The sequence below is a fragment of the Bubalus kerabau genome, chromosome 19 (genome assembly GCF_029407905.1).
Source record: "Bubalus kerabau isolate K-KA32 ecotype Philippines breed swamp buffalo chromosome 19, PCC_UOA_SB_1v2, whole genome shotgun sequence".
In the NCBI taxonomy this organism is placed as follows: Eukaryota; Metazoa; Chordata; class Mammalia; order Artiodactyla; family Bovidae; genus Bubalus; species Bubalus kerabau.
In genome coordinates this window covers 6996480-7024349 of record NC_073642.1, presented here as the reverse complement: position 1 = coordinate 7024349, position 27870 = coordinate 6996480, and the positions used below count along the sequence as shown (strand labels likewise).

Below are 27870 nucleotides of genomic sequence, written 5' to 3'. Positions count from 1 at the left end.
CATGGAACAATCTTCAGGTGGACGGAGTCACCAGCTCACTGTGCTGGGAGCAGACAACACTGAAGAAAACAGGGTTGTGAGGGGCAGGGGGTGCTCGGGGACTTCCCAGAGGGTTGGGGTTAGAAGCGAGAAGAGGCTGAGGGGGCAGAGGTGGGCGTGTCAGGATGAGGAGCACGCGCAGGGCCAGGGATGGGAGTGAGGAGGTCTGGACGGGGAGGGGTGGATAGAGAGAGCCTGCAGACGGGGAGCGGGAGGGGGCCGTCTGCCCAGTCCACCCGGAGACCCGCGCCGCCCCTTCCGCTGGCTCTCTCTGCTCCTCTTTTCCCTCCTCCCCTCCCAGGTGGTGCCTGAGAGCACAGACTCCTCCCCACAGTGGAGCCAGCCAGGCCTGTTCCCTGAGAGCTCGATTCAGAGTGGCTACGTTGACCCCTGTGTTCTTGGCAGTCCCTTCTGGACCCAAAGGCCACAATTTAACTTGGTTTACTAAATTGTTCCAGTGTTTGGTGTTTTGGGGTTTTGTTTGTTTTTTCCTTTTAGAGACAGGTATAATGAGATCATGGTCATGGTCCATTTAAGAGAATCAGGGATCAAAACCCAGCCATCATTCATCCTCTCTGTTTGTCCCTCGAGGTTGAGTTCCACTGCTGGGAGGGGAAGGAGCTAGCCTTCCCTGTCATTACTTACCCTGCAGAATCCCAACTTCTGCTGAGACTTGACAACTATGCTACATTTACAGTTATTCCCAATTTATAACAACAAAAATGCTGAACTGCAAGTGGGGAGAGAAACTTTATGAGGTTCCGGGTGCATGCTTGCATGCTAAGTCGCTTTAGTCGTCTCCAACTCTGTGTGACCCTATGGACTGTAGCCTGCCAGGCTTCTCTGTCCTCAGGATTCTCCAGGGAAAAATACTGGAGTGGGTTGCCCTGTCCTCACTAACGTTCCAGGTAGTGGAGAGCAGAGCTTGGATTTGTCTGACTGCAAGCCTCTACTCATTCATTCTTGCCTACTTAATTCTGTTTTTAAACTGTAGAAGTTATCACATGTACAGAAGAGTACATAAAGGATATATGTCCATTTAACAAACCGGATGGCTCAGTGGTAAAGAATCTGCCTACCAATGCTGGAGATGTGGGTTTGATCCCTGGCTCGAGCCTGGTGGGCTACAGTCCATGGAACCATAAAGAGTCTGACATGACTTAGCAACTAAACAACAACAATAACAAATAAAATGAATACCACTCAACCTATTGCTCCGGCTAAGGAATAGAACATTATCAGTACCTTAGAAGCCCCCACCCCCATGCTCCCTGAATTCCGGCACCCCACTTCCCACCAAGAGACAATCATTCTCTGGACCTCTGCGTTCATCTCATATTCCTTCTAAAGTAGCCGTGAATGAAAAATATCACCTGCTGTATCAGTAGGTAAAAGATGTTGCAGTCATCAAGCCACTATCGTCACTCCCACAGTGAGCCCAGAGGCGGGAACTCAGGATGGGGAAGAATAGGATACTGGCCCTAGTTAGCGGAAGAAGTGAAAGCGTTAGTCTCTCCAACTCTTTGCAAACCCATGGACTGTAGCTGGTCAGGCTCCTCTGCCCATGGAATTCTCCAGGGAAGAGTACTGGAGTGGGTTGTCATGCCCTCCTCCGGGGGATCTTTCCAACCCAGAGATTGAACCTGGGTCTCCTATGTCTCCTGCATTGCAGGCAGGTTCTTTACCATTAGCGTCACCTGGGAAGCCCTTGAGGTGCATATCTAAGGAGTGATTTCAGTCAGCTCAGACTCTTGGATCTTCCCATACGTAGAAAAGTGCTAAATTTGTTGACTTGAGATATCTGGTTTTCTTTAATTAACAGTAACCTTTTGGTGTTCTGACTACCTGGTTTTTGTGGGGAAAAACCTCTATATATCCTTGACCCCTGCCTTGTCTCTTGGGGAGCAGTCCCTCAGAGCTATCTGAAAGGCTGACTCCTGAGCTTGAAGTCCTCAGAAAGTCTGCTAAATAAAATATAATTCCTATCTTTCAGGTTGTGCTTTTTTGGGGATCAACGGTTTTGGCCACCAACTACAAAGGGAGCCAAATCAGACTTCTCTCCTTGGCTTGAACTCTACGAGGATCAGGAGGCTGGTACCAGTAAAGGCCTCTTGTGGAGGAGGCCTCCACCTCCTCAGAGACCAGATGAATTTGGGTGAGTCTCTCCTTGTTCTTAGTTCTCTTGCCTGGAAAATACCATTGACAGAAGAGCCTGGTAGGCTGCAGTCCATGGGGTCGCTAAGAGTCAGACATGACTGAGAGACTTTCACTTTCACTTTCCACTTTCATGCATTGGAGAAAGAAACGGCAACCCACTCCAGTGTTCTTGCTTGGAGAATCGCAGGGTCTGGGGAGCCTGGTGAGCTGCCATCTATGTTGGCGCACAGAGCCGGACACGACTGAAGCAACTTAGCAGCAGCAGCAGCAGCACCTTGTTCTTGGATCTCCAGATTATTGGTTGATGATCCTGAGTTTTATTTGGAGACGTCAAACACTTTGAAAGATATTGCCGAGTGACTCCCCCTATTGGAAAGACACCAGAGGAGTCCAGTGGAAAGACTGGGAAGATTCTTGCTCAGTTTAGACCCAGAGTGGTTTTGTTAGGGGAAGTACACTGACTGAAACCAACCACCCTGGACAGGCACCCTAGTAACCATTTGCATGAGTTGTTTTATGACAGGAGGTCCTGGTAAGGAACACAGAACTAATAAGCCTCACCAACTGGAAGAGTTCAGGAAAGGTCAAAAGGAGACACCACGTATCTGACCACTTCCCAGAATCCTTCTCTCTGTCATCCATCTTGGCTGAGTGATGCATGCTAAGTGATGCATCCACCGGGAAGGACTCTGAGTCAGAATGATTGGCTAAAAACAACCCGGAAACTAATCCCATCAACATAAAACCTGAGACTGTGGCAGAGCAGTCCTCCTGGGTCCCCTCACCCTTCTGCTCTCTGCCTGGGCGCCCCTCCCCAAGAAAATCTCTTGCTTTATCAGCACATGTGTCTCCTTGGACAATTCATTTCTGAATGTTAAAGAGCCCACTTCAGGCCCTGGAAGGAGTCCCCCTTCCTGCAACAAATGGTGACTCCCCGACTGGGTAAGGAACAAGAGACTTTACTGACCTCTCTCCCCTTCTGTCTCTCTTTCCTCTCCTTAACCCTTCCTATCCTATCCTTTTTCCTAGTCCCCCAGTCCCAGACACAGGAATCTGGTCGAAGGGCCTCAGCCTGAGCTGAGGATTGGAGTCCGATCATCTCCTCTTGGCAGAGAACTCGAATTCTGGTTCTGTTCTGGTCTGGTTTCTGGTAGGGCTGAGTTCCTGTCCTCCCTTCTCTGGAGGCCCAGGATAAGGTCCCATAATGCCTGGGTGTCTGCAGATGGCAGGAGATGTGGCAGGAGACATCTGCAAGGCCACCCCTTTGCCTCCTCTCCTACCTCCTCCCCGCTCTTATTTCAACCTGGTTTCCTTTCCTCCCTTTGAAATCTTTGAAGACCTGAGATATTTTCATTTGCTCTGTTAGAACTTGGATCTGAAGTTCTGTGTTTCTATAGGAGGTTTTCTGAGAGACTATAATCTTGTATTTAAGGGGAGTGTCTGATGAGGACTGCCTGGTCTATATGTGTGTTTTATACTCTGTGTTCTGTGTTGTGACTTGTGATGGCCATTTTGCTTTGTCTGGCCCCTGTTTGGTTTAGACCTGCTGCCGTTTTGTTAGAACTTGGTTTTCTTTCCCTGTGCCTTGAGACCAGGTCTCGCAGGAACACTTATCTAGACCATCTCTAACTCCTGAGACTGAGGAAAAATGGGAAGAAGCCTTTAAAATTTTATTTATTCCAACTGTTATTTATAAACTAGTGAATTTTATATTGTAATATCTATTTCACGACTAAACTTAGAAAATGAAGCTTGCATTGTGTCTGTCTGAATATGTGTGTCTCAGTATGTCTTTGTTTCAGGATAATATTTTGAGTTAATTTGTAAATGAGCACTATTTAATTGGCTTTAGAAAAGTAAGCACTCACAAATCAAATAATTCTAAATTAAACAATGAATTCCAGATTCATGTGAACTGGGAAATATTCAGTATTAAATTAATGCCTGGTAACATAGACATGTCTTTAGAACCATCAATAAGTACTTCTGTTCTACCTAGTTTTACTAGTGGTCAAATAAGACTGTATTTGGTTACAAATCTGTCAACAAGAAATGTACCTCATTGAGGAAAATACTTTAGGGAAACTAAGAAGTGTTTACAGTAGGAGAAAATATGAAAAAAATACTGAAAAGAGTTGTACATGATCAAGATTTTCTAAAATTGGATTATAATTAGTTGGATAGATGGATTTGTTAGGAATGACACAGCCATAGGAAACTGGTTAGAGCCAACTAGGTCCAAGATGGCTGAGTCGACTTTCACTTGACCTTGAGACTCAGTCAGTTCATATGCCCATTGTGACATATCAGCAAGCTAAATGATACACCCATCAGCATTGACTAAATCTGGCTGAATGTTCTAAAACCCTTTTGACTGTTTGTTTTTTTTTAACAAAAGTTCCTAAATTGAATTCTTTTGATCTTTAGCTAACTTTGGGTTGCTTTAAAGGGCCCCTGAAACATTCCAAAGAGAGATATTGAACTAATTGTGTTTATTTGGTTTGTTAAATGGAAAATATTATCAAATGAGTAATAAATCCTCTCATGTTATAATGTATGGTAAATATTACTAATATAGATATTCCTAACATTCTGATGCCAAAGACTTTGTGTGGATCACAATAAACTGTGGAAAATTCTGAAAGAGATGGGAATACCAGACCATCTGATCTGCCTCTTGAGAAATCTGTATGCAGGTCAGGAAGCAACAGTTAGAACTGGACATGGAACAACCGACTGGTTCCAAATAGGAAAAGGAGTACGTCAAGGCTGTATATTATCACCCTGCTTATTTAACTTATATGCAGAGTACATCGTGAGAAACGCTGGACTGGAAGAAACACAAGCTGGAATCAAGATTGCCCGGAGAAATATCAATAACCTCAGATATGCAGATGACACCACCCTTATGGCAGAAAGTGAAGAGGAACTCAAAAGCCTCTTGATGAAAGTGAAAGTGGAGAGTGAAAAGTTGGCTTAAAGCTCAACATTCAGAAAACTAAGATCATGGCATCTGGTCCCATCACTTCATGGGAAATAGATGGGGAAACAGTGGAAACAGTGTCAGACTTTATTTTTGGGGGCTCCAAAATCACTGCAGATGGTGACTGCAGCCATGATATTAAAAGACGCTTACTCCTTGGAAGGAAAGTTATGACCAACCTAGATAGTATATTGAAAAGCAGAGACATTACTTTGCCAACAGAAGTCCGTCTAGTCAAGGCTATGGTTTTTCCAGTGGTCGTGTATGAATGTGAGAGTTGGACTGTGAAGAAGACTGAGCACCGAAGAATTGATGCTTTTGAACTGTGGTGTTGGAGAAGACTCTTGAGAGTCCCTTGGACTGCAAGGATATCCAACCAATCCATTCAGGAGATCAGCCTTGGGATTTCTTTGGAGGTAATGATGCTGAAGCTGAAACTCCAGTACTTTGGCCACCTCATGCGAAGAGTTGACTCATTGGAAAAGACTCTGATGCTGGGAGGGATTGGGGGCAGAAGGAGAAAGGGATGACAGAGGATGAGATGGCTGGATGGCATCACTGACTCAATGGACGTGAGTCTGAGTGAACTCCGGGAGTTGGTGATGGACAGGGAGGCCTGGCGTGCTGCGATTCATGGGGTCACGAAGAGTTGGACACAACTGAGTGACTGAACTGAACTGAACATTCTGATATGTCCTGGTATTCTAATGGGAAAACTCATGACTTCACAAAGTTAACAGAAGGACTGAATGAACCAGTGAATATGCTTATAACTTTTATAGTTTCTATCTGAAAAAAATTACAGGTTTGAATCTGTATCTTATGGAAGTAGGGAAAACCATCCCCTCAAACTAATTATGACAGTAATTTGGTAAAATTAAATGTTATAAACAAATTAAAACAATTATATTTTCTCTCTATCTGACTCCTCCAGAGATTGGAAATTCTTAGGTTTCCAGTAATTTTTCAGGTAGGTTTAGGAAGGTTATCTCACTAAGAGGTACAGAAATCTCAAGGAATTTTTGAGAACATGAAAAGAACACTCTGTAAGGCAAATCTATGATAAGCCTTTGGCATGACTTTCCTAGTCCTGGAAGGTTTTACTTTAAAAGTTCAGTCTGAGACTCTATAAAAGCTTCAGCAAAGCAAAAAGATCTATGATCAATTATGGTTATATGAATCATCAGGCCAAGTTTATTGAGACCATACCTATATCACAAGCAAGTCTTAATTTGGTTATATTTAGTAAAAAATGATGGTGATTTCAGGAAGAAAAAGATGTTTGTTTCAATGAATGTTAAATCCCAGTTTGTTTGGAGATCTGTATCTAGTAAGACTCATTTCCTGGATAGTTCTTTGCTGTTATGCAATATTAATGTAAATTTTAATTGAATTCTTTAAAAAACACCCTAAGTTTGTTTCTGAAGCTTATCTCAATAATCTATCTTGGGATAAAGATCAGATGCTTCATAAGCTGCAATCAGGACTGGAGAAAGACATAATTTAAGGGGCTGTCTCCAACCTGGATGGAAGGACCTTTAAATAAGGTACTCTTAACTGGATCATTCACAGTGAAATTGAAAGGAAACTGACTCTTAGATTAATTCCCACTTCTAAAGGCCCCTACACTGGACTGGTCTATAGAGAGGACAACTGACCTGATCTCACCTTAAAGTGGCATTCAAATAGAGGAGAAACTCCACTATACTAGGACAAGAAGAAGATGACATCAGAGGCAGACACCTTGCCCAAGATGCTGGATCTGATACGTGTGATCATTTATAATATTTTGTTGACTTCTTAGACCTTTGCATATAAATCAAATGCTTTTCTATCCTAGGCCTGATCCTAAGCTAGTTTTAGAAATCAATCCAATTGTTGGGTTTGTGGCCAAATATCTGTGTCTAGTTCTGGGTTACCTTGGTGAATTTCTCTATTCCAAGGCTCTAGCTGGTTGGCCCTGAGAAAATTTACTTAAAAAAAATTATAGTTATATTCAGGTCACTACTGATATTGCTATATGGAATCCCATCACCTGGCCAATTAATAATGCCTCCTCTGACTCTGACCATAAATTTGAGTTTTCTTCTTCTATTTCTTCTATTACTCAAGCTCAACCAGAGCAACAAGCAAAGTTTCAGCAAAGGGGAAGAAATCTCCCACAATTAGGGAATGGATTTATATAGATAGCACCAGGCTATGGATAATTTAGGTTTAAAATCGCCTCTGTGTTGGAGATTAAATTAATTAAATCATACTAAGGATAATCAATCTAGTAACACTAAAAAACTGGGCTATGTGCCTTAAAGACAGTGCCAATATATAATTTCCCTGGAAGATAAAGATTCGTACAGAGTAGACTAAGTCAGATGACCTGGGATATACTGGGCTACATCTAATGGAAGCTCTTAGCTTAATTCCTACTTATGACTTTACTAATACTGCTGGCTATGTTATTTGTATTTTGCCTGTTTTACAAAATTGCTATTTCTTACACTGAAAAATGTGTGACTGAGGCCTCTGATAAAATAATATATAGTTCCATAACAGACTGATGATGGTAACAGTATAACTCTAGATATGGGAAGAAGCAACGAGAAAGAATGTTTTCCTGGACCAAGAGGCTAGTGAGACAGGTGGTCCAGAGAATTTTGGATACTGCTTTATGGCCAAGTCCAGTGACAGCATATTGAGTGGCCTGTCAGCAAAATCTTTGCCAGAACCTGAGAATGGACATTCTCAGCACCATGGGATGAAATGGTCATGAAATGCCCCCCTTAAAATCATGGTCAAGTTTAATCAAGAAGGGGGCCTGCTAACTTAAAACTGACACTTGCCATCTACCTCTACAAAGATTAAATCATGGCCACTGTAGCTGCTGACCTTCAACTCCCCTGAAAGGAGTTCAGGGTGGAAATCAGGAATGAAGCACTCTGCTCTGGGGAAAACTGGCAGAACAGGCCTGCAGGTAGTTAGATCTTTTCAGGAGAAGATTTTATGAGTCCCAATTCTTGCATCTTCTCATACCTAGAGAAACACTGACATCATTAATGGTGACATCTGCTTTGGCTATTAAGGAGAATTTTACAATTAAAAGTCAAAATAGAGTAGCTATGGTTCAGACATCCAAGGAAATAACTAGGTGATTCTATGGGTGTAATTTCAGACTAGACCTTGTATTGCTAAACACTTGTATTTTCTGAGTCGTATCAGGCTTGGATACAATCATTCTCAAAACAATGTCTGCTGGCAGCTAGTAACTGCAACCTTACTTTTTATAAAACTAGGCAACTGGCTACCTGGTTACAAGTCTCCCTGAAGTGCCAGGTCCAGACTGGGTTTCAGGCCTATTCTTCTAAAAACAAATGAGATTTATTTCATCTATTAAAATTCCAGTTGTCACCCCTCCAACTACTTCTAATTGGGTCTGTTACACCAAAATGGCTGACAAGGGTTTGAGAGTTTAATCATATTAGACTCAGTTCTAGGACTTGGAACTCAGGAATACTTCCAGTTCAGTGTCTGTTCTCCCAGCTGAGGCAGTCCTGTGCCCCATTTTGACAGGAAGTTATCACAGTCATAGTTGCCCAGTTCCCTGAATTAAAACTAAGCAGGACTCCATGGGGCTCGAGAGTACAGATCTGTTCTGTGTTCTCCATTTCTTGTCTGTAGGATATCGGCTTCATTCAGCCTCATGACCTTCCCTGAGTTCCAAAGGGTAGATATAGACAGTTGCTAATCAAGGAAGTGAGGGGATACAGAAACAGAGGAAACAGTCTATTGTTGGTACAGCCTTGAGGCAGGGTCCTGGTTCCTACTCAAGAAATACGCAAATATAACAATATCTTTGAGTTCTTCTGCAGAACTGGGGCCCCCACCCAGGTGGAGGATAATAACTTCAGGCTGAGCACAAGATTCCTGGAGCACTGCTCTGTTGCCTCACCACCAACCAATCAGAACAAGGTCACACACCCTGCAGCCCTCACCACAAATGTTGCCTTCTGTTTCTGGGGCCAGTGATGACTACCATCCTTTTAGGCCTCCTGTTTGGCCCTGTATATTTCATCTCTGACAGGGGCCAACAGTTTCAAGCTAAATTGCTATTATTATAAGGATGAATGCTGGTTTCAGGCAAAGAATACCTCAACTTAGATTAGGTTAAGAGAGACTTCTGCTCTGCTAGGCAGGCCTACGCCCATGCACAGCAGGAAGAAGTTACAGAAGAAAGAGACCTCCACCCCAGTTCCCAAGAAGTATCTTGAGTATGAAGTTTCTCAGCGGGGAGTTGTTAGGGGAAGCACACTGAAACCGCCCACCCTGGCCAGGCACCATAGCCACCATTTGCATGAGTTGTTTGATGCCAGGCAGTCCTGGGTAAGGAACACAGAACTAATAAGCCACCACCAACCGGAAGAGTTCAGGAAAAGTCAAAAGGAGACACCACATGTCCTACCACCTCCCAGAATCCTCCTTGCTGGCATCCATGTTGGCTGAGTGATGCGTGCACCACCAGGAAAGACTCTGAGTCAGGATGATTGACTAAAGACACCCTGGAAACTAATCCCATCACCATAAAACCCGAGTCTGTGAGCCACGTGGCAGAGCAGTCCTCCTGGGTCCCCTCACCCTGCTGCTCTCCACCCAGGCGCCCCTTCATGATAAAATCTCTTGCTCTGTCAGCACATGTGTCTTCTAGGACAATTCATTTCCGAGTGTTAGATAAGATCCCACTTCTGGGCCCTGAAACAGGTCCCCCTTCCTGCAACAGTTTCATCTTCAGTTGAAAGAACCCTGAGTAGGATTGGATGGTAATTAAAGGGAAGACTGGCCTGTCATTTTTCCTTAAATTGGCTACACTAGCAATTTTATTTCAACAAACCAACCTCTGAATGGGGAATAAAGCTTTCAAAACAAGACAAAAAAGGAACAACAGATTGCCAGCCTCCGACAAATACCCTAGCCAGAGGCTCTATTATTACATACACAGTTAAATTAAAAAGTCAGCTTGATGAAAGCATCTTTTCAGAATATTGACCTTAAAAAAACAAAAGCCCTTCTGGGAGAACTTGCATTTCTCTTCCTATGCCTTTGAAATGTAAATGTTCTACTTGATCTGCCAGCATTTTGTGTGTGTGTGTGTGTGTGTGTGTGTGTGTTCACACGTATGTGCATGTGCATGTGTGTTTTTGTAGCTATGTTTTGCAAACTTGGTCTTTGTCATCCAAAATGTACAGGTATGGTGTACATTTGGCAGCCAATCAAATAAAGTGCGATTTTGAACAGTCTTTTGTCTGTTTGTACCAACTCCCAGGCTTTTCTTTTTTTCCTGTCATCTTAACTTTTGTTGTGCTGGCCTGTACAACGAAGGCCTTTACTTTCTTGGACTGTTTTTGGGAGGAAACTCTCTTAGGGTCTTGTTTAGGCAGCATCCTCCCCACTGTCTTGTGGGGAAGCCTCTTGTGCCTGATTGGTTTGAGTCACTATTAATATATATCTCATTAGCAGCCAGATAATAGATGCTTTAAATTGGAGAGAGTTTTAATTGGAGAAAATTGGTAAATTTTTTGGTAACTATGTAAAAAATCAAAAGGTTGAAAATAAAAGTGTATATTTTATGTGTGAAAGTCGCTCAGTCATATCCAACTCTTTGCAACACCATGGACTGTAGCCCGCCAGGCTCCTCTGTCCATGGAATTCTCTATTTTAGGCCAGAATACTGGAGTGGGTTGCCATTCCCTTCTCCAGGGGATTTTCCTGACCCAAGGATTGAATCTGGGTCCCCTGCGTTGCAGGCAGACTCTTTACCAACTGAGCCACCAGGGAAGCCATATACATATATATATCATGATTAACCTAAGAACTCCCTTAGTTTAAAACAAATAGGAAAACCATCTTGGGAAATGTGTTCTCCTCTTCCCCTCAATGTGTCTTACGGATGCTAATAAAATCATTAAATAATTAATGTTATTTAGGTTGTGTTCTTGCCTGGAGAATCCCAGGGACGGGGGAGCCTGGTGGGCTGCCGTCTATGGGGTTGCACAGAGTCGGACACGACTGAAGCGACTTAGCAGTAGCAGCAGCAGCAGCAGGTTGATTAACAGAAAAAAAAAATGTAGGGAAGATCCAGAGATTCCTTTCCAACAGGTAGGAATTTTAAGGAGACGTATCCCAAATGGATAAAAAATCTTTAGATTATTTTTATTTTCATCTTAGAATTTATTTATTTGTATTTTGCTGCACCCTGTGGCATGGGGCAATCTTAGCTCCCCAACCAGAAATCAGACCATGGCCTAGCACTGGTGGTGCCCGAGTCCTCCCCACTGGACTGCCGAGGAGTCCCTAAATGGCTATTCTTAAATGGGGCGAGTAAAACGGACATGTAATAGGTCAGAAGAAAATCACACACAGACACCTGACCAACAATTCAGTTCAGTTCGGTCCAGCCACTCAGTAGCGTCTGACTCTTTGCGACCCCATGAACCGCAGCACGCCAGGCCTCCCTGTCCATCACCAACTCCCGAGTTCACTCAGACTCACGTCCATTGAGTCAGTGATGCCATCCAGCCATCTCATCCTCTGTCGTCCCCTTCTCCTCCTGCCCTCAATCTTTCCAAGCATCAGGGTCATTTCAAATGAGTCAGCTCTTCGCATCAGGTGGCCAAAGTATTGGAGTTTCAGCTTCAACATCAGTCCTACAAATGAACACCCAGGACTGAGCTCCTTTAGGATGGACTGGTTGGGTCTCCTTGCAGTCCAAGGACTCTCAAGAGTCTTCTCCAACACCACAGTTCAAAAGCATCAATTCTTTAGGGCTCAGCTTTCTTTATAGTCCAACTTTCACTTCCATACATGACCACTGGAAAAATCATAGCCTTGACTAGATGGACCTTTGTTGACAAAGAAATGTCTCTGCTTTTTAATATGCTGTCTAGGTTGGTCATAACTTTCCTTCCAAGGAGTAAGCATCTTTAATTTCATGGCTGCAATCACCATCTGCAGTGATTTTGGAGCCCAGGAAAATAAAGTCAGCCACTGTTTCCCCTGTTTCCCCAGCTATTTGCCAGATAATCACGATGGTGTGATCACTCATCTAGAGCCAGATATCCTGGAATGTGAAGTCAAGTGGGCCTTAGGAAGCATCACTACGAACAAAGCTAGTGGAGGTGATGGAATTCCAGTTGAGCTATTTCAAATCCTGAAAGATGATGCTGTGAAAGTGCTGCACTCAATATGCCAGCAAATTTGGAAAACTCAGCAGTGGCCACAGGACTGGAAAAGGTCAGGTTTCATTCCAATCCCAAAGAAAGGCAATGCCAAAGAATGCTCAAACTAGGGCACAATTGTACTCATCTCACATGCTAGTAAAGTAATGCTCAAAATTCTCCAAGCCAGGCTTCAGCAATACGTGAACCATGAACTTCCAGATGTACAAGCTGGTTTTAGAAAAGGCAGAGGAACCAGAGATCAAATTGCCAACATCCGCTGGATCATGCAAAAAGCAAGAGAGTTCCAAAAAAAACATCTATTTCTGCTTTATTGACTGTGCCAAAGCCTTTGACTGTGTGGATCACAATAAACTGTGGAAAATTCTGAAAGAGATGGGAATAGCAGACCACCTGATCTGCCTCTTGAGAAACCTGTATGCAGGTCAGGAAGCAACAGTTAGAACTGGACATGGAACAACAGACTGGTTCCAAGTAGGAAAAGGAGTATGTCAAGGCTGTATATTGTCACCCTGCTTATTGAACTTCTATGCAGAGTACATCATGAGAAACGCTGGACTGGAGGAAGCACAAGCTGGAATCCAGATTTCTGGGAGAAATATCAATAACCTCAGATATGCAGATGACACCACCCTTATGGCAGAGAGTGAAGAACTAAAGAGCCTATTGATGAAAATGAAAGAAGAGAGTGAAAAAGTTGGCATAAAGCTCAACAATTAATTGGGGCAATAGTTCGGCCAATGAAGTAAGTTTAAAGATTGACACAGACGTGACGTTCTCAGAAAGTTTGCCGAATAAAACATAATTCTCAACTTACACGTTGTACTTTCTTTTTAAGTCAACATATGTCTCCCCAAGTAATACATTGTTGAATGTGGGGAAACTGAATACCAGTAGAACCTCTGCTAGAAAAAGGCTTTCAGGAAAAGAGAAACTGAACAGTGTCCCCAAGTCTTAGTCTGACTTCAGCTCATCTGAGAGTTTCCCAAGGGCATTTTCTGGGAAAGTATGAGGGCAAGATTATGATCAAGTCCTAGAAACACAGGTCTCCCCACATTCTGTGTACCTAGAATGGCTCCAATGGGCAGGGATTTTTCTGTCTGTCATATGCAGAGAACAGAATGGGATACTTAGTAACTTATTTTTAGGCTTGCTGCAGCTGTTGGAAGAGAATTCCTCCAGGGGCCTTTTTCACTTCTGCAAGTCTCGTCAAGAGTCATTGATCACTTTTGCCCTCGACTATACCTATGGTTGATTCATGTTGAGGCTTGACAGAAAACAACAAAACCCTGTAAAGCAATTATCCTTCAATAAAATATAAATAAAATTTTACAAAAAGCTTAAAAAAAAAAAAGACTATCTTTTAAAGGATATTTGTACAGCAAACAATCTCGGGAACTGACCAGGATAATAAAGATCATGTCTCCCTCTGGGACCAAGGTCAGGCCAGTTTGCTAGCAGACCTCTTGTTAATTTTATGTGTCAAATTTGACTGCCATAGGGGCACCCAGATTAAAAATTGTTTCCAGGTGTGTCTGTGAAGGTGATTCCAGATGAGATTAGCATTTGAATCAGCGGACACCATTTAATCCACAGAGGCTTGACTAAAACAAAAGGTAGAAGAAGCAGGAATTTTCCCCTTTTTTTCAGCCTCACAGCTTGAGTTGGGACATCTTACCTCATCTTCTGCCCCTGACCCGAGTTTCACATGAAACTTTACCAGGCTAGCAGTTTTTGACAAATCTATCTCCAAATCTTCGGAGAAGGCACTGGCAACCCACTCCAGTACTCTTGCCTGGAAAATCCCATGGATGGAGGAGCCTGGAAGGCTGCAGTCCATGGGATCGCTAAGAGTTGGACAGAACTGAGCAACCTCACTTTCACTTTTCACTTTCATGCATTGGAGGAGGAAATGGCAAGCCACCCCAGTGTTCTTGCCTGGAGAATCCCAGGGATGGCGGATCCCGGTGGGCTGCCGTCTATGGGGTCGCACAGAGTCAGACACGACTGAATTGACTTAGCAGCAGCATCTCCAAATCTTAGGAGTACACTGAGAGTGCTTCCGTGGGGTGAAATGAGTGTCTTCAACAGATCCAGGCAGGAGGGCATGGAGGGGGAGCAGGAATTTAATCAGCATGAGTGAAAGTGGTAGTCCCTCAGTCAAGTCCCACTCTTTGGGACCCCATGGACAGCAGTCCGCCAGGCTCCTCTGTCTATGGAATTCTCCAGGCAAGAACACTGGAGTGGGTTGCCATTCCCTTCTCCAGAGGATCCAGCTCCAGGGATTGAATCTGGGTCTGCCACATTGCAGGCAGATTTCTTAGTCTCTGAGCCACCAGGGAAGCCCCAGTCAACATACGGTCAGAGCAAATGAAGAACAGGTAAGAGCTTGGGCCACACTCTGGGGTATTCTTGCTCAGGTTATGGAGGTACTACAGAGGTGTTACCGTGGTGATGACAGTCTCTCCTGAGTCACATGCTGCATCTGGTGGTCAGCTCTCATTCTGGCAGCTGTCTCTGCAAACGCCCCTCTGGGCATCCTTTCACCAGTCTCCTCTCTGGGATCTCCAGACTCCCAGACTGGAGTTCCTGACTCCCGTCTTCCTCTGTCTTGCTTTCTCCTCTCATTTTGGTGAAGCACATCCCCAACAGTCTCCTAAGAAGCATGCAGAGACATAAGAGAGAATTTCTGAGACCTTGTGTATCTCAAAAAAAAATTTTTTTTTTTTTTTTTTTGCTTTTTCCTCCTGTTTGGGTATAGAATTTGAGGTTGAGGATGATTTTCTTTCAGAACATTGAAGGCATTGTCACCCTGTCATTCTGTGTCCAGTGTTGTTAAGTAGTCCAGGATCATTCGGACTCATAATTCTTTTTATGTTAGCTGCTTTTTATCTCTGGACCCATACAGTGCTCTGAAATTTCATAATTTTGTACCTTGGTGTGGGTCTGTTTTCACATGTTGTGCAAAACATTTGGTGGGCCCTTTCACTCATACAGCACTTATCCTTCAGTTCAGAGAAGTTTCCTGGAATCATTTTGTTTTTTACTTCAACACATTTTTAATAGACTATATTTTTAGAGCAGTTTTAAGTTCACATCAAACTTGAACAGAAAGTACAGAGATCCTCTCGTACCCCTCCCCTCTGCATACAAATAGTCTCTCCCACTATCAACGTGGGTGTGTGCTCAGTTGCTCAGTCACGTCAGACTCTTTGCAACCCCAAAGACTGTAGCCCACCAGGCTCCTTTGTCCATGGAATTTTCCAGGCAATAATATTGGAGTGGGTTGCCATTTCCTCCAGGGGAACTTCCTGACCCAGGGACTGAACCCGCATCTCCTGTGTCTCCTGCATTGGCAGGCAGATTCTTTACCCCTGAGCCACCTGGGAGTCTGCTCCCCGCCCCTCGCCCCCCACCCCCGACTATCAGCATCCCACATAAGAGTGGCAAATGTATTAAAGTTGATGAACCTTCATTGAAAAACCGTTATTACCCAAAATGCATAGTTAAAATTAGGATTACTCCTGGAGTAGAACAAATATAGAAGGACACGTATCTACCATTAGTGTCATTCAGAATGGTTTCACTGCCCTAAAAATCACCAGGCTTTGCCTACTTATTCCTCTCTCTTCACCAACTCCTGGCAACCATAGTTCTGCTTTTTAAGAATGTTGTGTAGTTGGAATTACACAGTATATAGCCTTTTCATATTGGCTTCTTTCACTTAATAAAATATTTAACATTCTCTCATGTCTTTTCATAGCTTGATAGCTCATTTCTTTTTAATGCTGACTAATATTCCATCATCTTGATGTACCACAGTTTATCTATTCACCTACCAAAGGACAATTTGGTTGCTTCCAAGTTTTGACAATTACGAATAAAACTGCTATAAACACCCATATGCAGGTTTTTGTGTGCACACACATTTTCAACTCATTCGGGAATGAGAGTTTATGTTGTTCCATATCCTTGACAGCTTTTGGTATTGTCAGTGTTTTGAATTTTGCCTGTTCTAAGAGGTGTGTAGAGGTATTTCAGTGTTTTAATTTACATTTCCCTGATGACTTCATTCTAGTGGATTATATGGAGCATCTTTGCACATACTTATTTGACATTTGAATATCTTCTTTGGTGAGGATTTGTTAAGAGTTTAACCCATTTAAAACCTGTTGCTTACTTTCTTTATTGTTGAATTTTAAGAGTTCTTCATATGTTTTGAGTAACAGTCCTTTATCATATATGGGGTATTTTTTTGCAAATATTTTCTCCCAGTATGTGGTTTGAATTCTCATTCTCTTAACACTGTCTTTCACAGACAAGAAGTATTTAATTCACTGAATCCCAGCTTATCAAGTATTTCTTTCATGGATCATGCTTTTGGTTTTGAGTCTTAAAAAGGTCGCCACCAAACCCAAGATCATCTAGATTTTCTCCTATGTTATCGTCTAAAGGGATCTCCCTTGTGGTATAGTGGCTAAGACTCCATAATCCCAATGCAGGGGGCCCGGGTTCAATCCCTGGTCAGGGAACTAAATCCCACATTCCACAACTAACAGTTTCCCCTTCCCGTTCCCTGGTGGCTCGCATGGGAAAGAACTGGCCTGCAAAGCGGGAGACCTGGGTTTGATCGCTGGGTTGGGAAAATCCCCTGGAGAAGGAAATGGCAACCCACCCCAGTATTATTGCCTGAAGATTTCCATGGAGAGAGAAGCCTGGCGGGCTGTAGTCCATGGGGTTGCAAAGAGTTGGGCACAACTGAGCGACTAACACTTTCACTTTCTTCTAAAAGGTTTATGGTTTTTATTTGTTTTACATTTAGGTCTGTCAACAATTTTGAGTCACTTTTTATGAAAGATATAAGGTCTGTGTCTAGATTTATTCTTTTGCATGTGGATATACAGTTGTTCCAGTATCGTTTGTTGAAAAGACTATCTTTTCTTCATCCTAGTAACTTAACTCCTTTGTCAAAGATCAGTTGACTATATTTGTGTGAATATATTTCTGGGCTCTCTATTCTGTTACACTATCTATTCTTTCACTAATAGCATGCTGTCTTCAGTACCGTAAATTTATAGTAAATCTTGATGTCAGGTAGAGTCAACCCTCCAAAGTTGTTCTTCTCCTTCAATACTGAATTGGCTATTCTGGGTCTTTTGCCTCTCCATATAAACTTTAAAATCAGTTTGTCAATACTGACAAAATAACTCTGGGATTTTGATTGAAATTACCTTGAATCTGTAGATCAAGTTGAGAAGAACTGACATTTTGACAATAATGAGTCTCCCTTCATATCCTAAGAGGTATGAACATGGAATATCATTCATTTAGCTTTTTTATTTCTTTCATCAGAATTTTACAGTTTTTCTCATAAATATCTTATCCATATTTTGTTAGGTTTCTACCTAAGTATTTCATTTTGGAGATGTTAATGTAAATGGTATTGAGTTTTAACTTCAACTCCTACTTGTTCTTTACTATTAGATAGGAAACTGATTGACTTTTGTGTATTAAACCTATACCCTGTAATCTTGTAATAATCACTTATAAGTTCTATGAGTCTTTTAGGGTTTTTTTTTTTTTGGATTTTCTACCAATACATAATCATGAAAGTTTTATTTCTTCTTTCTCAATCTATACACTTTTTATTTTCTTGTCTTAGGCAATAGCTAGGTCTTCTAGTATGATGTTGAAAGGAGCAGTGAGATGGGATAGCCTCACCTTGTTCCTAATCTTAGTGGGAAAGCTTCTAGTTCCTCATCATTAAGTGTGATGTCAGCTGTAACTTTTTGTAGACCAAGCTAGGGAAATTTTTTATATTCCCAGTTTGCTCAGAGTTCAGTACAATTTGATGAGGTGTAACTACAAACAATAAAGTGAACAAATCTTGTGTTCATTTTGGAACAATGTATACCCCTGTGTAACTGCCAAACATGACATAGAACATTTATATCACCCCAGAAAGTTCTATTTTTCCCCTTTCTAGTCAGTGCCTCCTATCCCAGAGGCAACTGTTTTCTGATTCCTATGATCTTAGTTTTTTCCTGTCTTTGCTGCTGCTGCTGCTGCTAAGTCGCTTCAGTCGTGTCCGACTCTGTGCGACCCCATAGATGGCAGGCCACCAGGCTCCCCCATCCCTGGGATTCTCCAGGCAAGAATACTGGAGTGGGTTGCCATTTCCTTCTCCATTCCTGTCTTTGAACATTATATAAATGGTCATATGCAATATGTATCTTTTTCTTCTGATGTCTTTTCCCCAATATAATATTTTTTAGATTCATACATGTATAGCATGTATCTCTAGTTTTATTCCTTTATATTGCTGAGTAGATTCCATTGTATAACTATGCTTTAGTATATTTATCAGTTCTCTTGGAGATATTTGGAGATATTTCCAATGTTCAGCTATTGTACTGGTGTCTTCTAATGAACAGAGACTTCTAATTTAATATTTTACTTCATGGCTAGTGTTTCTCATGTCCAACCTAAAAGTCTTTGTCTACACTAGAGTTATAAGCATATTTTTGTTTTATTGTAGTTCTATTGTTTTAGTGTTCACATTTAGATATATGATCCATTTCAGATTAATTTTTGTCTCTGATGTGAAAAGGTTTATCTTTTTCCCATCTGGTTAGTTTTCACAGCATCAATCATTTTTTTAAAAGGCAAGAAAAAGTTCTTTCCCCCATTGAATTGATCTCTCACCTTGATTTTTTAAAGTAATTAACCATATATGTAAGTAACTATGATATGTGGATATTAAATTTGTCTGGAAGACTCTTCCTCCTCCCACAGCTCTAACCAAGATGAAATCAGCGGTGGGTATCTTCCTTCCTAAAAAGAACTTATGACTTTCTAGAATTTTGTTAATCCCTGTTTGTACACACAGGCATTTTGATCAGCTTTTTAAAAATCATGGTTTTAAACCATTATTTTGTATCTTATCTTGCTTCTTCTCATTGTTAGGGTGGGAGTGATGGTCTTTGAGACATTTTACAATTTAGCCAGAAGGGAATTTTCGTAGTTCATGAGTTCTTTTCTTGGTGATTGCCTCTCCTTGTTTATTCCAAACACTCTTTATGGAAATCATACTATTTGGATATTGGACTTCCTGGATTGGTTTTTAGCATTTTCTTAAATATTTCATCCTGTTTTCCAATTCTTTTTACTCTACTTTCTAGAAGATTTCCTTGACTTTATCTTCCAATATTAATGTTTGCATTTCAGCTATTATGTTTTTAACTTCCAAGAACCCCTTCATATTCTCTGAATGTTTCTTTTCTGTGGTGTCTTGTTCTTATTTAATCTCTTCTCTTCTGTCTCTAAGATTAATAGGTTTCTTGTTCTCGCACAGTGTTTCCTTCAATTGCATTTTTGTTATGGTTTCTTTTGGTCCCTATCATCTTATTGTGGGCTGAATTCTGTCCCCCTCAAACACAGAATGAGACTGTGTTTAGAAATAGAGTCTTTAAAGAGGATATCAGTTTAAAAGAGGTCATTGCTGCTGCTGCTGCTGCTAAGTCGCTTCAGTCATGTCTGACGCTGTGCAACTCCATAGACGGCAGCCCACTAGGCTCCCCCGTCCCTGGGATTCTCCAGGCAAGAACATTGGAGTGGGTTGCTGTTTCCTTCTCCAATGCATGAAAGTGAAAAGTGAAAGTGAAGTCGCTCAGTCATGTCCAACCCATGGACTGAAGCCCACCAGGCTCCTCCATCCATGGGGTTTTGGATGACCTAATCCAATATGCTGAAGCTGATGCTGATTCTGAAGCTTATGCTGAATCTGAATTCAGACTGACACTGAAGCTGAAGCTCCAGTACTTTGGCCACCTGATGCAAAGAGCTGACTCATTGGAAAGGACCCTGATGCTGGGAAAGATTGAGGGCAGGAGGAGAAGGGGACGACAGAGGATGAGATGGTTGGATGGCATCACCAACTCGATGCACATGAGTTTGAGAAAACTCTATCAGTTGGTGATGGACAGGGAAGCCTGGCATGCTGTAGTCCATGAGGTTGCAAAGAGTTGGACATGACTGAATGACTGAACTGAGCTGAATCCAATATGACTGGTGTCCTTACAAGAGATTAAGTTACAGACTTACACAGAGGGAAGATCCTGTGAAGACACAGAAAGAAGATGGTCATCTCCAAGCAAGGAGAAAGGCCTCAGAAGATACCAACCCTACTGACACCTTGATCTTAGACTTCCAGTCTTCTGAACTGTGAGAAGATAAATTTTTGTTGTTTAAGGCATGCAGACTAAACAGCTTTGTTGTGGCAGTCTTAGGAAACTAATATACCTCTCTCTGAGGTATTTTCAGATGTCTGATAATGTTCCCTCATCTGCTTCTAATTAAGAGGAACTAAAATGATCACTGAAACTCTGGGTCTGTAGGCAGGACTTGTTGACTTTGAATATCACTGTTCAGTGGCATTACAGGAATATTTTGGGGCAACTTCTGAGGTCAGTATCTTGAAGTCTTTTCCTGTTGGCCTGGTTAGATTCTCCAAAGAAGAATTCTCTAAGAGACTGTCTGGAGGGTAAGAGTTTGGCTGCAGCACTCTGGGAGAGAAATAAAGTTTGCCTCTACATTTATCATTCAGTATGCATATGGTCACTTAATCCTTGTTTTGAGTCTGGTGCTCCCTTTCTAGATTTTCTGTTTTACCTGCTCCAGAGAATAAACATGCAGAATTCCATAGGGTTGGGGAGAAGCAGTTGCTTAGGAACATGAATGGGAAGAAGGATCTAGAGATGAAACTGCTCTCAGATCATTCATTCATGTTATCCTTATTTTAGGGTAAGATCCTTCTCACTTTTGGGCTTCCCTTGTGGCTCAGATGGTAAAGACACCTTCAGTGCAGGAGACCTGGGTTCAGTCCCTGGGTTGGGAAGATCCCCTGGAGAAGGCAATGGCAACCCACTCCAGTATTCTTGCCTGGAGAATTCCATGGACAGAGGAGGCTGGCCAGCTATCATCAATGGGGTCTCAAACAGTCAGACACAACACACACACTTCTCACTTTCAGCTGCAGAGGTATGTGATGGTGCCATTTCTTGTGCATTTTAAAGATTCAGCAGGATAATTCAAATCAACTCTTAGTTTTCCCCACTGATTTCTAGGGGTTCAGTGCTCTTGTGCTTATTAAATCAGTTTTTATTTGTTCATTTGTTTTTCAGCTTCCAAAATGGTGCTGCTATGGATGTCTATCTTGCTTTCCCCATCTTAGGGGTCTACATCTTTTTTTTTTTTTTAAAGAATACCCACAGCAAACATTATTCTCAATGGTGAAAAATTGAAAGCATTTCCCCTAAAGTCAGGAACAAGACAAGGCTGCCCACTCGTACCACTACTATTCAACATAGTTTTGGAAGTTATGGCCACAGCAATCAGAGCAGAAAAAGAAATAAAAGGAATCCAGATTGGAAAAGAAGAAGTTAAACTCTCACTGTTTGCAGATGACATGATCCTCTACATAGAAAACCCTAAAGACTCCACCAGAAAATTACTAGAGCTAATCAATTAATATAGTAAAGTTGTAGGATATAAAATCAGCACACAGAAATCCCTTGCATCCCTATACACTAACAATGAGAAAAGAGAAAGAGAAATTAAGGAAACAATTCCATTCACCATTGCAACAAAAAGAATAAAATACTTAGGAATATATCTACCTAAAGAAACAAAAGACCTGTATATAGAAAACTATAAAACACTGGTGAAAGAAATCAAAGAGGACACTAATAGATGGAGAAATATACCATGTTCATGGATTGGAAGAATCAATATAGTGAAAATGAGTATACTACCCAAAGCAATCTATAGATTCAATGCAATCCCTATCAAGCTACCAACGGTACTTTTCACAGAGCTAGAACAAATAATTTCACAATTTGTATGGAAATACAAAAAACCTCGAATAGCCAAAGCAATCTTGAGAAAGAAGAATGGAACTGGAGGAATCAACCTGCCTGACTTCAGGCTCTACTACAAAGCCACAGTCATCAAGACAGTATGGTCCTGGCACAAAGATAGAAATATAGATCAATGGAACAAAATAGAAAGCCCAGAGATAAATCCACACACCATGGCACTCCACTCCAGTACTCTTTCCTGGAAAATTCCATGGATGGAGGAGCCTGGTGGGCTACAGTCCATGGGGTTGCTAAGAGTCGGACACGACTGAGTGACTTCACTTTCATTTTTCACTTTCATGCATTGCAGAAGGAAATGGCAACCCACTCCAGTGTTCTTGCCTGGAGAATCCCAGGGACAGGGGAGCCTGGTGGGCTGCCGTCTATGGGGTCGCACAGAATCGGACATGACTGAAGCAACGCAGCAGCAGCATGGGCACCTTATCTTTGACAAAGGAGGCAAGAATATACAATGGAGAAAAGACAATCTCTTTACCAAGTGGTGCTGGGAAAACTGGTCTGGTCAACCACTTGTAAAAGAATGAAACTAGAACACTTTCTAACACCATACACAAAAATAAACTCAAAATGGATTAAAGATCTAAATGTAAGACCCAAAACTATAAAAGTCCTAGAGGAAAACATAGGCAAAACATTCTCTGACATAAATCACAGCAGGATCCTCTATGATCCACCTCCCAGAATATTGGAAATAAAAGCAAAAATAAACAAATGGGACCTAATTAAACTTAAAAGCTTTTGCACAACAAAGGAAACTATAAGCAAGGTGAAAAGACAGCCTTCAGAATGGGAGAAAATAATAGCAAATGAAGCAACTGACAAACAACTAATCTCAAAAATATATAAGCAGCTCATGCAGCTCAATTCCAGAAAAATAAATGACCCAATCAAAAAATGGGCCAAAGAACTAAACAGACATTTTTCCAAAGAAGACATACAAATGGCTAACAAACACATGAAAAGATGCTCAACATCACTCAATATCAGAGAAATGCAAATTAAAACCACAATGAGGTACCATTTCACGCCAGTCAGAATGGCTACTATCCAAAAGTCTACAAGCAATAAATGCTGGAGAGGGTGTGGAGAAAAGGGAACCCTCTTACACTGTTGGTGGGAATGCAAACTAGTACAGCCACTATGGAGAACAGTGTGGCGATTCCTTAAAAAACTGGAAATAGGACTGCCTTATGACCCAGCAATCCCACTGCTGGGCATATACACCCAGGAAACCAGAATTGAAAGAGACACATGTACCCCAATGTTCATCACAGCACTGTTTACAATAGCCAGGACATGGAAGCAACCTAGATGTCCATCAGCAGATGAATGGATAAGAAAGCTGTGGTACATGTACACAACGGAGTATTACTCAGCCATTGAAAAGAATACATTTGAATAAGTTCTAATGAGGTGGATGAAACTGGAGCCTATTATACAGAGTGAAGTAAGCCAGAAAGAAAAACACCAATGCAGTATACTAACGCATATATATGGAATCTAGAATGATGGTGATGATAACCCTGTATGGGAGACAGCAAAAGAGACATAGATGTATAGAACAGTCTTTTGGACTCTGTTAGAGAGGGTGAGGGTGGGATGATTTGGGAGAATGGCATTGAAACATGTATATTATCATATGTGAAATGGATCGCCAGTCCAGGTTCGATGCATGATACAGGGTGCTTGGGGCTGGTGCACTGGGATGACCCAGAGGGATGAGATGGGGAGGGAGGTGGGAGGGGGGTTCAGGAGGGGAACACGTGTACACCCGTGGCAGATTCATGTCAATGTATGTCAAAACCAATACAACATTGTAATGTAATTAGCCTCCAATTAAAATAAATTTATATTAAAAAAAAGAAATCTGCTATTTTAGTTTTAGTGCACTTTTGAGAAGGAATTAAATTAGATACATGTGTTCAAGCCAATATTAATACATAAGCTGAGCCCACATTCTTTGTCTTGTATAAAAGGACAGTTTTTAAATACAACAATAAAGTTGATTGTAACTACTATTTATCTTGTTATAATTGATTCAAATACTGTGCCCAGTGACCAAACCAATCTCATACTACCATGTGGCTTATGTTTAGAATGGAAGATACTCAGCAGAGGAAAAAAAGGGATCAGAACAAAGGTGTACATAGGTTGATGCATCCGAACATTTCTGAAAAATCTGCATGTAGACTGAATTCTTCCTAACTAACCTAATAGTTAACCTTCCTAACCTAATAGTTAAAAAGTACAGTGGGACTATGCCCCTTTAAAGGGAAAGCTGCAAGGGACGTTTTTGTAAAGTTTGGAAATTGCCCAGATTTCCCCTTCAGTTAAGTCCCCAATAGCAGGATTTTCTTCAAATAGAACTCGCCTACATTGAGAAAATAAACTTGAAATTTTATCTATCTTCAAATAAAAATATATGGTGATAGGGATGACTTTGCTGCGATTAGTACAAGCTTCACATGAAATAGGGAAGGTCCTGGGCTAAGTGCTGTCATTTCAGAGCCCAGCTCTGCTTATGGAACTGGGTCACTGTATTCATTTATTTCTGACTCTGCTGAGTCTTTGTTGCTGCCCGGGCTTTTCTTCAGTTGTAGCAAGCAGTGGCTGTTCTCCAGTTGTGGTAAAAGGGCTTCTCACTGCAGTGGTTTCTCCTCCTGCAGAGCGTGGGCGCTGGGGCACTCGGGCATCAGCAGATGTAGCATACGGGCTCCGTATCTGCAGCTCCCGGCTCCAGAGGGCAGGCTCAAAAGCCGTGGTGAAGGGGCTTAGTCGCTTTGCGGGGCCGCACGTGGGATCTTCCGGGATCAGGGATCGGACCCCTTGTCTCCTGTGCCTCCTGCATTGGCAGGTGTATTCTTTACCACGGAGCCACCAGGGTTTTGAAGAACAGGTGTTTTAAATCTTAACACAGCCCAATTTAAGAAATTTCACTTTTATTAGTGCTTTTCATATCCTCTTAAGAAATACTTGCCTATTACCAAGTAATGATGATATAGCCTATGTTTTCTTCTTAAAATCTAGAAAACATTCTGAAAAGCTAGAGAGTGCTCTGAAATCTAGAAATCTTTCTAAAAAATCCATGTTTCCTTCTTATCTTTAACATTTAGATTGTCTATAGAATTAATTTTGCACATAGTGCAGGAATGGGCAAAGATACATTTTCCATATGTATCTCCAATTGAACCAGTATTATTTACCAAAAGTAATTGTACCAGTTATCAGTCCATCACCTCTCAGCCCCCAGTGCACCTTGCAGTGCTCTCTGCAACAGCGGACAGAGCTCTTTAGGCCGCTCTCCATTAAAGGGGCACCATGGTAACCTTCGGCTTCCCTCATAGCTAATTTGGTAAAGAATCTGCCTGCAATGCAGGACACCTGGGTTCGATCCCTGGGTTGGGAACATCTCCTGGAGAAAAAAATGGCAACCCACTCCAGTATTCTTGCCTGGAGACTCCCATGGACAGAGGAGCCTTGCGGGCTACAATCTATAGGGTCCAAGAGTCCACACAGCTGAGCGACTAAAGAGAGCGAGAGAGAGGGGGTAAACTTTCTCAGCACAGAGACAACTGGAGGGAGACCGCCAGGGGAAGGGGCTGTCCTGTGCCTTCCAGGGGCTGTGCACCGAGTCAGCACTGCGAGGGGGGACACCCAGAGATGCTCACCTAAGCCACACGGCCAGGACGCGTTTTCCTCGGCAACGTGTTAACCCCAGCCCAACCTGCTTCTCCCCTCCCCGTGGCTTTCTTGAAGACGGCACAGTCCTGGCCTCCCATCTGCGTCAGCACCTCTGCTCCTCCTGCACGCTTCCCTCCCAGCTTCCAGCTGTGGCTCGTCTGCCTCCCAGGGTTGCTTTCTGCTGGCTCAGCAACCGTGGTCCAGCTCTGCTCTAGGCAAGGCCCGGAACTTCTCCTCCAGGGGTGGGAGCTAGGCTGGGACCTGGGACCCTCTGCTGGAGAGCTTGCACTTGCACACAGATGTCTCCTCCATCTCTACTCCAGCAGTGGGAAACCGAGAAGCTACAAGGGACTCAAAACAACTGTATGCAGGTGCGAATGGGGCAATTATGAGCAATAAGATTCGAAAAGGCCACAAATCAACTGCCCCTTCTAAGTGCCAGGAGCATGATTCCTGTTTACAGCACCGCCACAAGGGTGTGAGAAGACCACCTAAACCATTCCTCTGGCCAGGCCCACCAATGCCCCCCCCCTCAGCCCATTTACAGAACCAGCCCACTCTCCTCCAAGACCCAGTTAGGCACCTGTTAACATGTTCTCATGGTGAAGTCTTACCTGAATTGCTCATCAGACCTCTTCATTTCTACTGATTAGAGCCCAAGGACCATGGTTGATAACACTTTGAAGTTTATTCCTCCTTGGGCACTCTTCCTCAGTCCTAGGGTTCCGTTGTAAGTTATATTTTCTCTTTTATCATGGCTTAATAGTATAGCTTTATATTAAACTTCCCTTTTTTAAATCACGTGTGTTTCTGTTCCCGATTGGACACTAACTGATACACTACCATCACTTCCTATTGCCGTGTGGCATAGGTCCCTAGACCTATATTGGTGATTTCGTGGAGTCTGTTCTGCTTCATTTGTCTTTGTCTGTCCTTCAGCCCCTGCTTTATCATTCATTTTACAGTATTTTCAGGGGCTTCCTGGCTGGTCCATTGGTTGAGAGTTCGCCTGCTAATGCAGGGAACACGGATTCAATCCCTGGTCCAGGAAGATCCTACATGCCTCGGGGCAACTGAGTCTGGGTGCCACAATAAGAAAAGCCCCCAGGATGAGAAGCCCACTTACTACAACCTGACAGAATCCACACGCAGCAACGAAGCCCCAGCACAGCCAAAAATAAACAAACCGGTTAATTTAAAAATATTTTCAAATTTTTGTTTGTAATTTTTGAACCTGGGTTATTTATAACTATAGTCTTTAATTTCTAGGCAGCTGGACATTTTCTAATATACTATAGTTACTGTTTTCTATGAACAAGAACATACTCTGTCCTGTCACAAAGAAATATACTGTGGGTTTCTTTCTGGCCCAGCATGTAGTCTATTTTGATTTGTGTATTTGATGAGAATGTTAACATTTTACCAGATGTTCTCAATGTGTTAATTAGATCGTTTGTTGATTGTCTTATTCAGATCATCTGTACCTGAATCTTTTTTTAATATTTTGTGGTCTGCTGCTTCTGTTATTAAAAGAGGTGAGTTTTAGTCTTTCACTAAAGTGAATTTGCATTTTAGTTTTGGAAAATTTTTCTGTGGTAAATTATTTTCCATGATTCTAGTTTAAACTTTCTATGTGCTTATATTTAAAGTGTATCCCTTGTAAGCAGCTTAAGGATCAGTCTGTATCTGGCTCATCTCAGGCTCTAGAAAGTAAACGTGGAAACTGCTTCTGGCCTTTCCTCTGAGAGCTTGGTGGGTCTTTGTCTCAATCCTAAGGTACTGCAGGAATGTCCTCTCCATTTTTTCACTGATTTTTAGCTTAGCATTTTCTTCTGTGCAGTTTAAAAAT

At 42.2% G+C, this 27870-nt stretch overlaps 1 long non-coding RNA gene across 1 annotated transcript; it reads right to left on the bottom strand.

Annotated features, from left to right (window-relative positions):
- Window positions 1–24716: 24716 nt before the first annotated feature.
- Window positions 24717–26628, bottom strand: LOC129634154 (uncharacterized). Its single transcript, XR_008705451.1, has 2 exons — window positions 26009–26628; window positions 24717–25182 (listed from the first exon to the last, which is right to left on the bottom strand). It is a non-coding gene; the product is annotated as an uncharacterized LOC129634154 (long non-coding RNA).
- Window positions 26629–27870: the final 1242 nt, after the last annotated feature.